The following is a 15,528-nucleotide window of genomic DNA, read 5'->3' on the forward strand; positions in this document are numbered from 1 at the left end:
GAATGGACTGAAGCATGCCAACGAGCATATGAAGAGTTGAAGAAGGCTCTAACCACAACATCAATTCTACGAGCCCCAGATTAGACCATTACCTTCCACGTGCATATCGATGCTTCTAAATTTTCTATGGAGGTAGTGTTATGCCAACCTAGCAAACACAATCTAGAATATCCAGTGAGATTTTCTAGTAGACAACTCACTAAGACGGAAATGAACTACTCGACGATAGAAAGAGAGGGCTTAGCCCTGGCATTTGCTGTGAAGAAGTTACAGCATTATCTATTGGCTACATCCTTTACCTTTTTCATGGACCATCAAGCCTTGCTATATCTAGTGAATAAACCCTATGCTACAGGACGCATAGCTCAGTGGCTCCTTCTGCTTTTGGAGTTTGACTTCTTCGTGGTTGTATGAAAGGGAAAACAACACTACATGGCTGACCATATGTCACGCATCCCCACAGGAGAAGCCGCTGGAGAAGGCATTGCCGATGAATTGCCAAACTCCCATCTCTTTAACCTTTCCAGCGAGAGAGATTTATTCAAGGCCGATCTAACGCCGTGTTGGGCAGATGACATAGTCCAAGTGCTTGAGCATGGACTACCTGAGGGACCGATAGAGAAGGCAAGACTTAGGCGACTCATTCTCAAGATCCAATCATACTAGTTGATAGTAGGCCAATTGTATCACCTAGGGAAAGATGGATTGCTGCGCAGATGCGTGTGTGAGCATGAGATGCATGATGTACTCTCAAAGAAACACAGCAGAATTGCTAGTGACACAACGGCCCGCAAGGTGCTGCAGTCTCAACTATGGTGGCCAACACTGTTTCATGATGCAACGCGATTTGTTAAGCATTGTGATGAGTGTCAGTGGGGACAAAGGTCCCGATTCGCAAGGATCAAATGGAGTTGATCCCAATCATTGCACAACAACCCTTCAAAAAATGGAAAATCGACTTCATAGGACCCATCAACACCGTTGCACAGTATTCGCAGGCCAAATACATCATTGTGGCCACAGACTACCTAACGAAATGGGCAGAGGCGAGAGCAACACGAAAGAACGATGCTCGAATGACTGCCAAGTTCTTGTGGAAGCAGGTAATCTCACGATTTGGCTGCCCCATCGAACTAGTCAGTGACCGAGGAACACACTTCATCAATGAAGTGATAATGCATCTCCTATCCACCTTCCTAATTATCCATCAAAAATCCTCTCCATACTACCCTCAAGCAAACGGCCAGGCAGAATCCACGAATAAGATTCTTGCCAACATCCTAACTAATGTAGTCTATGTGTCGTGCAGGACTGGGCTAATAAGCTGATGGTTGGAAGCCTTGTGGGCTTACCGCACAGCTTATAAAACGGTTGTGAGTCAGACCCCCTTTAGGTTGACCTACGAAACAGAAGCAATTCTCCCTGTAGAATTCTTCGTGCCTAGCTTGAGAATAGCACTTCAGGAACGATGGGAAGGAAAGGAGGCATGGACACAATACCTAGTTGAACTCGAACGCCTCTTGGAGACTTGCCTTCTAGACACTCATGCGCTCATATGTGAGAAGGCATGATGCAAGAGCTACTTTGATAAGCACGTCAAGCAACACGACTTCGAACAAGGTGACTTAGTGCTCCTATACTCAGTTAAGGGGCATAAGCAAAAAATGAAGTTTAGAGGTCTTGGACCTTTCAAAGTTCATGCAATCAACCAAACGGGCAATGTCGAGCTCGAGACTCTAGACGGCGAGGGAATAGGCTTCTTCAATGGTAGTTGTGTTAAGAAGTACTACCCTCCCATCCATCCTTTACATGAGCCACCAATGATGGAACCGCATGTCAAAGTACGAGTAGCCACAATCACTGAAAGTGATGATGAGAATGAGGAAGCTGTACAGCCCGCATACCTGCACATCACGATCACTGCCAAGTGAACATGCGCCTTCAATACCTTGATTGACGAGAGGGAGAAGAATTCAATATCTTGACTCATAATCATTGGACCCAACTTGGCAAACCACCATTACAGCCCACTAATGCAAAATTAAGCCCATATAGGGGCCACTCATATGCACTTCTCGGCAAGTGCAGAGCCACCATTTCTATCGAGTCTGAGACTGTACCAATGATCTTCTACGTGTTGCCAAACGCCAATGATGCAGGCATGGAGTCATTGCTAGGGAGAACCTTCAAAAAGAAAACTCATTGCAACGTTGATTATGAGTTGCAATGCATCCACCTCGCCATAGGCAACGTTCGCATTGTTATAGCTTTCAGCAAGGGCTGCATGACCTCATCACAGTCCGCAAGGCCAGCGGTAGAAGTATTAGCAACCAAATCTAAGGAGGGGGTAGTGCTTGGCCACCACCCACCAATTCTCAAGAAGCGCTGCTCATAGCAATAAAAGTTGAGGCCTTACAGCCTATGTTTCAATGGAAGCCTTAGAACCTATGTTTCAATGGAAGCCTAAACAACCGCAACTGCCGCTTAGGAGTCGATGCACACATCCTCATAAGACCCAAAACTCTAAACCTAGGAAACCAAGGCGCAATCATAGAAATCGATGCTGCATGATCAAGAAAAAATGGGTCCCTAAAGCCCTCTTGCATGCACAAGGCTACTATGAGGAAAATGCCTGGATATGGATCCGTAAAGCCCACACGACCAAAGGCACCACTTGTACGCCGCCCTCAAGCTTGATCACCCCAAGTCCCATAGAACCTCAAACCCATAAGTCGCAGTGCTTTCCAAACCCACATCCATTAAGCTCATCCACGCACATGCCCAAGAGAGTTGAACAAGCCTATCGGCCCAAACGACAGACATCGTCACATGAGTCATCACCCACTAGAGCCAATCCGACTACCCTGATCCATTCTGAATGCAGTAGTCCATCGGATGTCACTGCTACTTCCCCAGCCCTAATCCAAGAGGTCCAACCGCAATCTCAAGACCACCCACAACCACAACTATTCATTGTCAATGGCTCTAGTGCTATCAAACCCCAACCACCAGCACGTCTTAAACCCTCCTATGAGTGAAAATCATTTTTGACACTGGCCTCAGATCTAGCCGAAGATATGGGGGATGACGTGGTTGATTGGATTAGACGACTAGATGCCACTTTCAGAGAGCTAACTCTGAGCTACAACCGCTTGGACTTAGGCCTGTTGCTTGAACCCTTTGCAACCAAATTTCATATGATGCCTTGTTCTTGGGAGACGTTTAAACTTGCCTCCACAAAAGCAGCTAACTCCGCTACTAAATTGCTCAATAGCGAGATCTCCAAAGAGCAAGCCCTCAAACAGTGCCTCATCATGTCATATGATCAGCGAACCACTTCTACCATCACTGACTAAGAAATTGCAGAATTATCAAAACTTGATGATACTGAATCTGCATTCTTGAGGCACTGGTACACTCTTAGGTTGCAATGGGAAGTTGAAGGGTGCCAAAACATGACAAATGCTGAGTAGTGCCATGCAATCAAAACAGTAAAGTACAACCCCACTTACATCGCGCCAATCTTGTATAGAGTGTTAACCACTCTTCGTGGCCAACCCATGGAAGAGCACATCAAAGGACACCCTTACCTTGATTGCCTATTGATTGAGGAGGAGTTAAATATTGCTAGCCGCGTCACTTCCGGTGACTTTCTAACAGATGTTTTCACTTACATCACACACGTGGGCATTCGACCTTTTGATCTAGACCGTGAAGCTCAATTAGAGTACAACCCTAATTTCTACACTTGGTTCCTACGCCGGTAACTCCTAGACCCATTGCAGAATGCCCTTGACCTCCTAACCTCCAATCCTAGGAAGGATTATTCTCGAGCTAGAAGGGGAGGGGGGTGAGGTGAATCAAATCAAAACCAAGGAAAATCAGGAAAAACGGATAAACACGTAAACAACGAGCGAGGTAGGAAAAATGGCGCAAGAGATTTGAAATAAAGGAAAAAATTTTAAAGTCTAAAGGGAAGATTCTACATTGGATTGGATTTTAATGCTTTCATTCAATAAACATATAGAGTCTTTCTTTTCCGACAAATTATGACTTTTTCAGCAAATTATTATTTTGAAAGCACTAATGGAAACTTGGGATCATGATAGGAACAAAAGATGTCACAGCAAGACCGCGCCCATCGACTTCTGTTCACAGAGGAGGAAAGAACGCAATACTGCATCACCCTTGAAAACCGCGCCTACAACCAGTTCAAGTTCGGAACCATTCATAACATAGGGGGTGTGGTGGTAGCCAAGGAGGAAGCAGCCAAGAGAGTCATCGAGCAGTGCAACCTCACCAAGTACCTTGAGAAATTTGTGCAAGAGCCTGACCACATGAAGTGTCTGGAGTTTCTCAAGACATACGACCCTAACCAGGAGTGCGGCACCGTGACGATGGGAAGGGGAGAAAATGCTAAACAGGTGCAAGTTCACTTAAACCCAGCCTTGGTGGAGAAGGCATTGGGATTGGAGCCAAAGATAGAGAAAAAGCATAAGAGGGATGTTTATGCCATACTGAAAATGAAAAGGTAGGATGTGCTAACTAATGACGGTATCAGCATCTAGGACATTCCTGATGCGAAAGCCAGACTACAAGCGAAGCTAGTGCATGCGCTCTTCTCCAACCAGTGCTACAACTCCTTAATGCATCGAATCAGTGTGCCTGTGTTGGAGAATGTAGCAGCTCACACCTTGGATGAAGTTGACTGGAATGGATATGTACGCAAAACCATTGACCAGGTGGCTAAAGCACTAACTTTAGGAAGTACACCAATAGGTGGGGAGTCCCTAGCTTCCAAGGCCACACAAAGAAAGAAGGCCTTGTCCAAGGCCTCATTCATTGGCTATGGAAGCATTTTGACTGTGCTCATCTAGGAGGCAGTGAAGGAGACACAAGGGGCAGAAGAAGGAGAAGGAGAAATGCTTGACAGGTCACCCCCTCACCAGGACCAAGAGAGGTCTAGTGACAGGATCGAGAATAATGAGGAAGGGCAGAAACAAGAAGAACAATTGGGCAAAAAGCAGGCCAAGAAACCCAAGAAGAAGACGGCACAAAAGAAAAAGAAGTAGGATCAAGGCTACAAGAAGGAGAAAGAGGATTTGGAGATGGCAAAAAGAGAATCCCTCAAGGAGGCCGAGGAGAGAGAGAAGAAGAAGAAATAGGAAGAAGAAAAGGCAAAGGAAGAAGTCAACAAGGCTAAAAAGGTGTCGAAATAGGAGGCCAAGGAGAGGAAAAGGAAAGAAAAAGAAGAAAAAGAGAAATTGGAGGAAGAGTGCAGGAAAATTGAAGAAGAAAGGCAAAGAAGAGCTGCCGAGGAAGAAGAGGAACTGAGAAGGAAGGAGGAGGAGGACTTGGCTAAAGCTACACGCCGGTGAATCAAGTAGTAGAGCAGGGCCGATGATCTGGGAGCCTTGAGCCCGCTAAGGAACAAAGCTTGGTTCCAGCATGTAGGTACCAGAAATCACACCGCCCACTGTCCTTGAAGGCAAAGGCAAGGCCCTTATCCACCCTATCCCTACCCTCATGGTGCCTCCCACCTGAACCAACTACCCTCACCTATAGCATCCCCACCAATGCAGATGTCTCCAACTTCATGGCATGGATGCAGCATTTTATTAATAAAGAAATTGCCTAGGAAAAGAGTACGAAGACCACGGCCATAGGGCAAAAGAAACCAGCCATAGATGGTGAGTCGAGACAGGATCAGAAACGTCAAAAAGTGGAGGCCTCGACCACTCCAATCCACACAACAGTGACACCACCATCCAATTACGATGAGTACGTCGCTGAGCCGATGGAGAAGGCTAAGGAGGAAAAGAATATAGCTCTGGCTCAGTTGATGACGGAAAAGGAGTCGGTAGTTGTATTTCAGCTTGAAAAGACCTGCATAATAGCCGTGCAACAAAGAGAGATCTGTGATCTCAAATAGGAATTGAAGGCCAAGGAGGACATGGAGGAGAGATATAAGCAGTGATGGATGGAGGATGAAAATCAGGAATTGGTGCAGATGCACAGAGAGTATAAGCTCCTACTGATGCAACATGGAGAATTGGAGGCAAAAACTATCGACATAGAGCAACTGATGGAGGAATTGAATGCCAAAGAAGAAGAGAGAAAGCAGGAGATGGAGCAATAGCAAAAGGAGATCGAATCTATGACCAATCAGCTACACTTGGGAAAGAAAGAGAAAGAGAACATGAGCAGGGAACTAAAAGACCAAGAGTAGAAGCTCGTAACCCTAGTACAGAAGCAGGGAGAGAGTATGGAAGAGATGAACAAGAGAGTAGAGGAATGGGCAGTGCAGAATGAAAAAAGGGCAAAGACATTGGCACGACGCCTTACTCTGGTAGAGAAAGAAAAGATCCTCATAGAGAGCAAAGCAGAAGCCACCCAGACAGCCTTCAGTGCCCAGCAAAAGGCCTTCATTATTACACTAATGGACACCACCCACCCAGAAGAAGGAGAGTCACTGGAGGTGGTACAGAAAAAACTCAGTATCACACGCAGAGCTCTACATACAGGGTTGTAGATGCCACCCCAACTTGCGGAGGTTAGGCTGAGCTTAGAAGAGCAACAAAAGTACCTGCTCTACTAGCCAGCCTAACTCCCCAAGAAATTGATGCAATGGGCTTTGAAGAAGGAGCACAACAAGGAGATCGGAAGAGGGAGGAGGCTGAGCTTAAATTTGATATGGGGAGATTCAGAGAAGAGGTGATCCCACAACCCCCCTCGTCGCATTCCCAAGAGCAACAACAGGTTGATTCATCTGTGGAGAAACAAGCCACGCTTAGGGAAACACAGAGAAAGTTAGTCGAAGAAACCAGGAAGCAACTAAGGGCCAAGCCAATCGTGCAGCTGTCCGCACCCCTCCCACCGTGCCCTGATGACATTCCCGTTGGATTCCACACAGAGCTGGTAGTTTGGGAGCGGCAGGAAAGAGAAAAAGACCCATTCACCTTCAGCTTCATCATGCCCAACAGCCTATGAAGGGTCTTACCGCTCAAGGTGATGGAGGAGGTGATCGCAATTGGTAGCCGACTAGGACAAAAGTGGCTGGAGGAAAGGGAGAAGACCTCCACTCTTTGGGAAAATGAAAAAGCTGAGTTTTGGCAAAACAAAGTATTTGAAGTACCACATACTATACAGGGATATAACTGCCAACCCCTATGGAGGAGGCGGGTGTGCGACATCAGCATGCTTGCCTGGATGGATTTTTGCAACACCCTGCTCTATGAGAGGAACAACCCCACGTTCATGGCATACCCTTGTAGGGTAGGTGTGGATTTTGATACCACCCTCCATGGGTGTTATAATTTTTCTATCATCTACAACTCTAATGTTATCTCCTTCGAACATGCCCTTCTCTTCAACTCGAAAAGCTTGGATGACTCCATGACGCATTTCCTCGCGGATTTCTCTTCATGCACCGATCCAACTTTCGTAACTATATGTAATTATCTTAGGTTACTTAAATTATTACTTAAGCAGGACCCAACTCCACAAGAATGTGGCCTGCCTCCCCTCTTCTTTGACCCTAATGCCATCATCAACAGCTGTGCCATGGCGCGTGTAATGATGAGGGCGAGCCTCCTCCCCTCTTTTTGCCTAGCTCTCCTGGAAGACATGAACGATAGCCAGTTCACTAGATGCAATCATCCTTTCCTCTCCACCACCTCCCTCCACGTCCGCATGAATCTGAAAGGATACATGCAAAGCTATCAATTTTTTAGCAAATCCATCCGATCCCCTTCTCCGCCTAATTCAGACGATGAGAAATAGGCACTAGCTGTCATTCTACTAGTGTAATACTATTATTTTAAAAAAACAAAAAAAGAAGAAAGAAAAACAAAGAAAAGCATGAAAGGAAAAGCAAGAAGAACATTACACATGGAATGGACAAAACAACTCACTTGTAGAAGCACTTAGCACCACATAAAGCACAATCACTGCACCTAGGGGTCCTCAAGTTAGGCGTGCCCAGTGGCTTCAGTCGGCTGGCTCCGCTCCTAACCCCCTAGCCCTTTTTGCTCCCCCATTTTATGCTTAGGGCCCATCAAGGGCAGGACATACCTAGGGAGGTAACACTCGCCTATGGTTAGACCTGTCACCTTAAGCTACTTGCATCACACCTTCTTTTGCACGAACGGGGTCCTCAAGTGTGGGACATCACCCAGGCTATCCTGTGGTTAGATCCAACTCCCCATTCCACCAGCACGAGCACAATGCACTACACAATAAGGTAGACATCCCCCTTAGGTAGAGCACCGCACCTTTTCCTTTCAGGCATCACAAAGGCGACAAACCACTGACTTCGGAGGCCCCCGTCATCCACTTGCTATCCATTTGTCTTCTCCAACAAACATCATTGCCAAGCTTCCACAAGCACCCGAGTTTACATGTGACCCTACCCTCACACAACTACTTTTCCAACTGCCTATTAAAACCCAACAACAGCCAAAAGTGCCATGGAACTAGCACCATCTCGGAGGGGGGTAATGTTTACCCCAAGTCAAGAAGGTGGAAAAATGAATGAAAAAGCAGAAAAATGATGGAAAAAGAGCAAAGACACGCATGTGGCCTCTAAAGCAAAGCTAGGGCCAAAAGCATAATTTTAAACGAAAGGCGCCTCAAAAAACTCAAAAAACTCCTGTAAAAGGGCACCAGGCTCCCTCCTGTGCCAAGTGTAAAATATTAGATGGGTGTAGACTAGAGGCATAAGGCTAGAAGAGAAAATAGAGAAAGGACCTTGCCACAACGGCCGGTCATGTAGAAAAGGGATGGGTACCCATGGGATTTTAGGGCTTGTATATAAAGTTCAAAAAGTGAATGGAAGCTCATTCTTTGGTGTGTGGCTAACAAGAGTTCTCTTCTTCTTCTCTTCTTCTCTTCTTCTCTTCTCCTTGCTTGTGTGTGCTCTTGAGAGAGGGAGTGTGAGAGTGTGAGTGTGTGGGAGTGAGGGATCAAGAGGATGAAGCCCTTCACCATCTCCTCTTCTCTTCTTCTCTTCTCTTCTCTTTTCTCACGCACGTGGCTATGGTGGATGGAGCTTGGAGATGGAGGAGGATTGAGGACGTTTGAGCTAGTATCTAGGATTGTGGAGCTACCGGCATCAAGGTAAGCTCACTACACTCGTAGGATCGACGGCACGTTGGCTAGGTGAGAGATAGTCATTAGAGCTCGCTTGAAATGCTTGAAACAATAAGCAGTCCATGGGTCTTGGTAGTTAAGCGTGAGCTCCCTCTACACCATGTCAGTCCATACATAACTGCTTGCTGTAATAAATTACAGCCAAGTACAATGAGAGCAAAGTGTAGGAAAAATGAATGCACCAAGTCAACCACTGAGTGTCAAAGCATAACCAACATCAAGTAGGCATAAACCAGCATGTGACGGTAGTAGTTTTAGGGTATATTGTGATTTCGACTTTATCAACCAAAAGTAGATGCATAGGTTATTGTAGATTTTAAATTTGTAAATTTTGAGGTGTTTGCTAGGAAGCAAACATAAGTCTTATATGCAAACAAGTCATAGATTACATGTATTGTTGAGAAATCAATGAAAAATGTTACTTTGTATATTGTTGTGCGCTTGTTGTGAAAGGTTGCAGAAGACTTGCTTGTTATTTTATATCATTTTCTTTTAGTGATTATGGTAGAGAATTGTGGAAATCCCATCATTAAGAAGCTGGACAATAACAACTAGCCTTCATGGAAGTTCCGTGTGATGAACTTTCTCATTGGAAAGGGGCTTTATGAGTTCGTTTACAGGTGAAGAAAAGGAGCAAAAGCTAAGTATCCATGTGACTCTAAATGAATTAAAGGTGTGGAAATAATGGAATGCAAAAGACAAAAAAGGTAATGTATTGACTATTTGCAATAATTGATAATACTATGCTGGGACATTTTAGGAATGCATAAACTTCACATACAGCTTGGAAAATTTTTGAGGACATGTTTTTAGTAAATACAAAATCTTGAAAGATTCAACTCAAGTAAGAGTTGAATACATTGAAGAAAGGAAAAATATATGTTAATGAGTATGTTTTGAAGGTGAGGAGAATTGTAGATACTTTAGCAGTGATTGATGCAATGCTTGATGATGATGATTTAGTTTCATCTACTTTGGGTGGTCTTAATAATGAGAAGGCTTGGAAATCATTTGTCACTTCTGTATATGTACGAAAGCCATTTCCAGATTTTGATGAGTTGGTCTCTCTCATGATTACCAAAAAGATCAATATGTAGGGTGACTCATCTCAAAGAAATAGTGAACAGGTCTAAGCATTCTATTTAAGTTCAAGAAGGGGACATGGCATATCTTTTCCAGAGGCCGTGGTATGGAATGTGCTAGTGATAACTAGGAAAACATGTTAAATTAGCAATTTGGTAAAATGTAGGTTTCAGGAGACCCTGGAGACTTTAGAGGCAAGGGGAGCTCTAGAGGAAGAGGTGGATGGTAGAATAGAGGTTCTAAAAATTCTGCTATTATTTACCATTATTGTGGCAAAATAGGTCATATTGCAGCCCATTGTTATGTTAAGAAGGATGATATTCATAGCAGAAAATTACATCAAGTAAACTATGCATCGTCTTCACGATAGAATGAAGAAAAAAATGAGCGTCTGTTTGTTATGCAGCATATGATGAATGTTGTTACAATAAAGGGGACACATAATGACATATGGTATGTCAATTCAGGTGTATCTAATCATATGAACAATCATGTTGAATGGTTTGGAGAGATGCAAGACTTACAAAATCCAGATTATGCATAGATAAGTGATGATTCATGCCACCCAACTTCACACATTGGAAAGGTTCCCTTGTCCTTGCATGATGGCCAGAGACAAAGAGTTTGACAGATGTATTTCATGTGCCATCAATCACAAAGAATTTAGTGTTTGTTGGCCAAATGGTAGAGCAAAGATTGCAGGTTTGATTTAATGCAAAATGTTGTTTCGTAGAAGACTTTAATGATAAGTATAGAATGATCACAAAAGGAAGAAGAGTTGGCCACATGTCTACTTTAGATGCTAGAATTCCTACAATGAATGTTGCTATGTATGCTAAAGGAAAAGGAGTGGTTATAGACATTGAAATATAGCATAAATGTATTGGACATGCAAATGTGCAAAGGCTAAAATAAATGCAGTCCAAAGGATTGATTACAAGGTTTCCTTCTTTTAGAGTTGTAGAATTTCATAAAGTGTGTGAAGCATGTCAGTTTTGTAAGTAGGCAAGGCAACCATTTTTGCATGATAGAAAAGTGAGAAGAAATATACTTGATGTTGTGCATACAAATGTTTGGGAGCCTACGAGAATATATCTCTTTGTGGATGGCAGCAAATACTTTGTCACATTTATTGATGACTCTTCAAGAAGGAAGCTATGGGTATGTTTCATGAAGGAAAAGAGTGATGTATTTGAGCACTTCAAAACTTTTAAGGTGGTTGTTGAAGCAAAAACATGCCTGAAGGTTAAGTGCGTGAGATCAGATGAAGGGGAAGAGTACCTCTCTAATGAGTTTACTGGCTTCTTGAGGTCTCATGGTATAAAGAGACAATTTACTTGCAGGTATACCCATAGCAAAATGGGGTTGCAAAAAAAAAAGACATATTGCAGAAGTTGCATGGGCATTAATGGTTGAAAAGAATATGCCAAAACATTTTTTATTTGAATCTTTTCATATTGCTCTCTATATTATGAATAGAACTCCCATAACTACAGTTCATGGGATGACTCCCAAAGTATGCTTTACAGATATGAAGCCCGATGTATCACACTTGAAAGTATTTGGCTATATTGCATATGTTCATGTACCAAATGAGCTACGAAAGAAGCTTGATCCAAAGGCTGAAAAATGTATTTTTATGAGCAGAAAGGGTATCGTTATTATAACCCTATCATAGGTGAGTTCAGAGTAAGCAAGGATGTTAGTTTTGATGAGATGAGCAGTTGTTAGTATGCACCTGTTGGTGATGTATTAGATGATGATAATGATTAGGATAGATATGTGTAGAAAGAAAAGCAAGAATTATGAAGTCTTAGTGGACCAAAAACATCATCTAGTACCACACCTACATTGAGCCCTTGGTTTGGGAGACTAAGGAGTAGCCCTACATCTTCTGGTGGATCTACAAGTGTTACAAGCAAAGACAAAGGAAAAAAGAAAGTGTTGGATGGTAATGATGCATCTACTAGTTATTTGGGATTTGATGGAGATTCTAGTGGTTCAAAGAGTATGGATGATGAGCTTGGTATTCCTTTAGTCAAGACACCAGGTGTATAGAGAGCACATAGTAATGTAAAGGCTCCACTGAGTGATCCAATGGTACGTAGGTCTAGGAGGGTCAAATACCCTATTAAAAGATTTGGTTTTGAAGGTTATGCAGCTCACCATTATGCTTAAATGGTGAAGGTAGTTGAGAATGTTGAGCCCACTTTTTTTAAGAACGCTATTGGTCATGCTCATTGGGATGTAGCAATGGATGAGGAGACGGCTGCATTAGAAGCCAATAAAACTTGGGATTTGGTACCCCTGCCTAAGGGCAAGAAAGCTATTAGCTGTAAGTGATTTTATGAAGTCAAGAATAATGCAATTGGTTCAGTTAGCAGGTATAAGGCTAGGCTGGTTACAAAAGGCTATGCTAAAAAATATGGCATAGATTATGAAGAGACATTCAATCCAATTGCTAGGATGGTAACCATTAGATGTGTGATTGCCTTGGTAGCAACCAAAGGTTGGATTTTGTATCAAATGGATGTTAAGAATGCCTTCTTGCATAGTGAATTGCAAGAAGATGTGTATATGGAGAAGCCAATAGCTTATGAGGATATAGAGCATTCCACATGATGGAACCTAAAATGGGCCGGCACTGGCTATGGCACTAGACGGACCTCATGCTCATGACACACAAACACCCTCACGGCCTCATGGACCAGGAGCATCAATCTAATGCTAAAGGACAAACTGCCCTAAAGCTTAATTCATGCGTTTATAGCTCATAGTCCAACATTTCCCTAAAACTCCTCAGAGGGAGATCCCAACGTACATATGCATAACGCCTCGTCACATACACATAGGAGGCACCCCACTGCAGCTCTCCTACATTGCAGGGATTGGCCCTTTGATGCGCTGCTAGACATTTAGCACAAATGAGCACAAACTCCTCTCAAGGTACCAATATTTTACGTTCCAGGATGTACCATTCCTCACTACACTTTCCCCTTAGGACCCAACGCCTAACCTACAGCTTAGGACATCCTTTCACGCTCAACGTTGGTCACAACCTAAGGAAGACAGGTGCCATGCATCCAGGAGGTTTTTCTGATACCTTTTAATTATTATGCTTAATGCAAATCATGCATGGCTATGTGCTCAGACAAAAGAAAAATCAGCATCATGCATAGTGCATAAAATATTATTTCCATGAATTTTACTAGCGCTTGCGTACTGCATTGAAAGGAGACATCGAGCCATATGCTCATGCTACCATTCTCTTTTTATTTAAACCGTTTTCTATATGCCAAGTGCAATGCATAAATCAAATATTTTCTTTATATTTCAGCGTTTCAGCCCCTCCTCATCTAACTCTTAGCATTTTGTATCATTAATCGGTTAAATAGGGTTTCTATGCATTTCTCCATTTTAAAAGAACGATAAATACACACAAAACATAGAAAAGGGGACAAACCAAGGCCAACCTCAAGCTTTGCCATCGTTATACATTGCACAAACATAGATATAATTTTTCCTAATTTTTCTCAGCCCGTTTTCCATTTTTTCCTATTTTTAAACCCATTTTTCTCATTTTTGGGCATTTTTTCCTATTTTTCTTTAATAAATAATGACTGAAAATGAAAATTGATCGTGGGCTGTGGCCCTTAGGTTCATTGACAGAAAAAACTCAGATTTAGTTGGTGTGACATATCATATATCTCATTTATATAGCAAAATCCCCAATTTTACCCCTAAAACGCGTGTTTTTCATATATTTTGACACTAATTTCGACCATGTAGCCTTATATTTTCTGATTTTCAGGTTGCAAACAGTTGAAACTCATGGCAAAAAATATCATAATGAACTTTCATCCCATATGAACAAGGTTTCATAGAGCAAATAGCATAAAAAGATCATTTTTCTTTATAAAAATAGCATTACCGCTTATTTTCAAGTCTCGATTTCTTGGTCTTAATTATGGGACTGATTTTTAGCATGCATTTAATGCTCAGCATCTTCAAGAATAGCACTCTTCAAGTCTTCATCCATCCGGAAGCAATCCGATCTCATCCGGACAAGCTTTCCTCCACCATTCTTCATTGTCTTCTTCCACACAAGAACAGCCCCTTAAGGGAGAGAGAGGGAGGAGAGAGAAAGACTAAAATCAGAAATCTTCATCCAGGCCATCATTGCGCGAGTGAAAGACGGCAATATGCTCAGCCCACAGGAGGGAATCAAGGCCCAAGATCTGTTCCATGGGTTGTATGCAACCCCCAATCATGAGAGAGAGGAGAGAGGGCGCAAAATTTGGCATGAAGATGATGGCGCCTCCATCTCCTCCTTCATCTTCTCTCTCCACGTTTTTTCATCTTGTATGCTTAAAATTTTGAAGGGGGGGTCCAAACTCAAAAGGCATGCCCAATTTTGGCCTCCCAAGTGTCCACCTTTTCATATCTTAACCATTTTGTGGCCATTTCCCCTCGTCCTGGCTCCGATTCGAGCTCTGAAAAATCCTGGGTGTCTGACTTGACATCCCACATTGGCTGGCAACTCTTGAAAATCCGCACGGCAATCTGAAAAATTATAAAAAATCAACAAATGTTACTCGGTGCCTTTTAAGAGTCGTATTTCACTTGGTGCTTAAAATCGTCCTAGCTGGAGCCGCCGCCTTCGATGTTGAATATTTTTCCCCTAAATTCCAAATTTTTTGGCAAATTTTAGGCACATCCCAAGCTTGAAACTCCGCTCTCATTGGCGACCACGGGATAGGGCGACTCAGCCCGTCGAATCCCACAACAAATCTGCACAAAACAACTAAAGGAAGCATCAAGCTGATACAAAATAGATATACACTTAAACATAGCACAATGCTCACTCTACCCCTGACAAAACCAAGGCATGATATCCACAAGGAGTATACCTAGCATAATCTGATAGAAGGTCCGAAGCAAGTCACTAACCAACTGCTCCAACACGGCCAAACTAAAAAGAACTATCAAAGAGGTCGCCCTAAGTGGTGGTCTGATCGACCTACCTAACTAAGGACAACACAACCAGGAGCTCCTACTAGGGGAGGACTCCTATAGCCTGATCAAGCAGTATTTTCTATTAGCACATTTCGTCTTTTAGATTTTTTTATTTTTCTATACTCGGGCATGTAAAAACGAGGGAGCTGAGCGTAGCGACCCAAGGAGAACAGGGCATCGGCCTCAGGTCCTATCTCGGTACCCAAGAACCTACCAAGCCCTCGCGAGGCAACACTTAATCCTTTTTTGACACTCACTTTTATTTTTGCTCCAACCTTC

Source organism: Lygodium microphyllum, chromosome 13, assembly GCF_053477565.2.
Source record: "Lygodium microphyllum isolate KBCC chromosome 13, Lygodium_microphyllum_v1.1.10, whole genome shotgun sequence".
Lineage (NCBI taxonomy): Eukaryota > Viridiplantae > Streptophyta > Polypodiopsida > Schizaeales > Lygodiaceae > Lygodium > Lygodium microphyllum.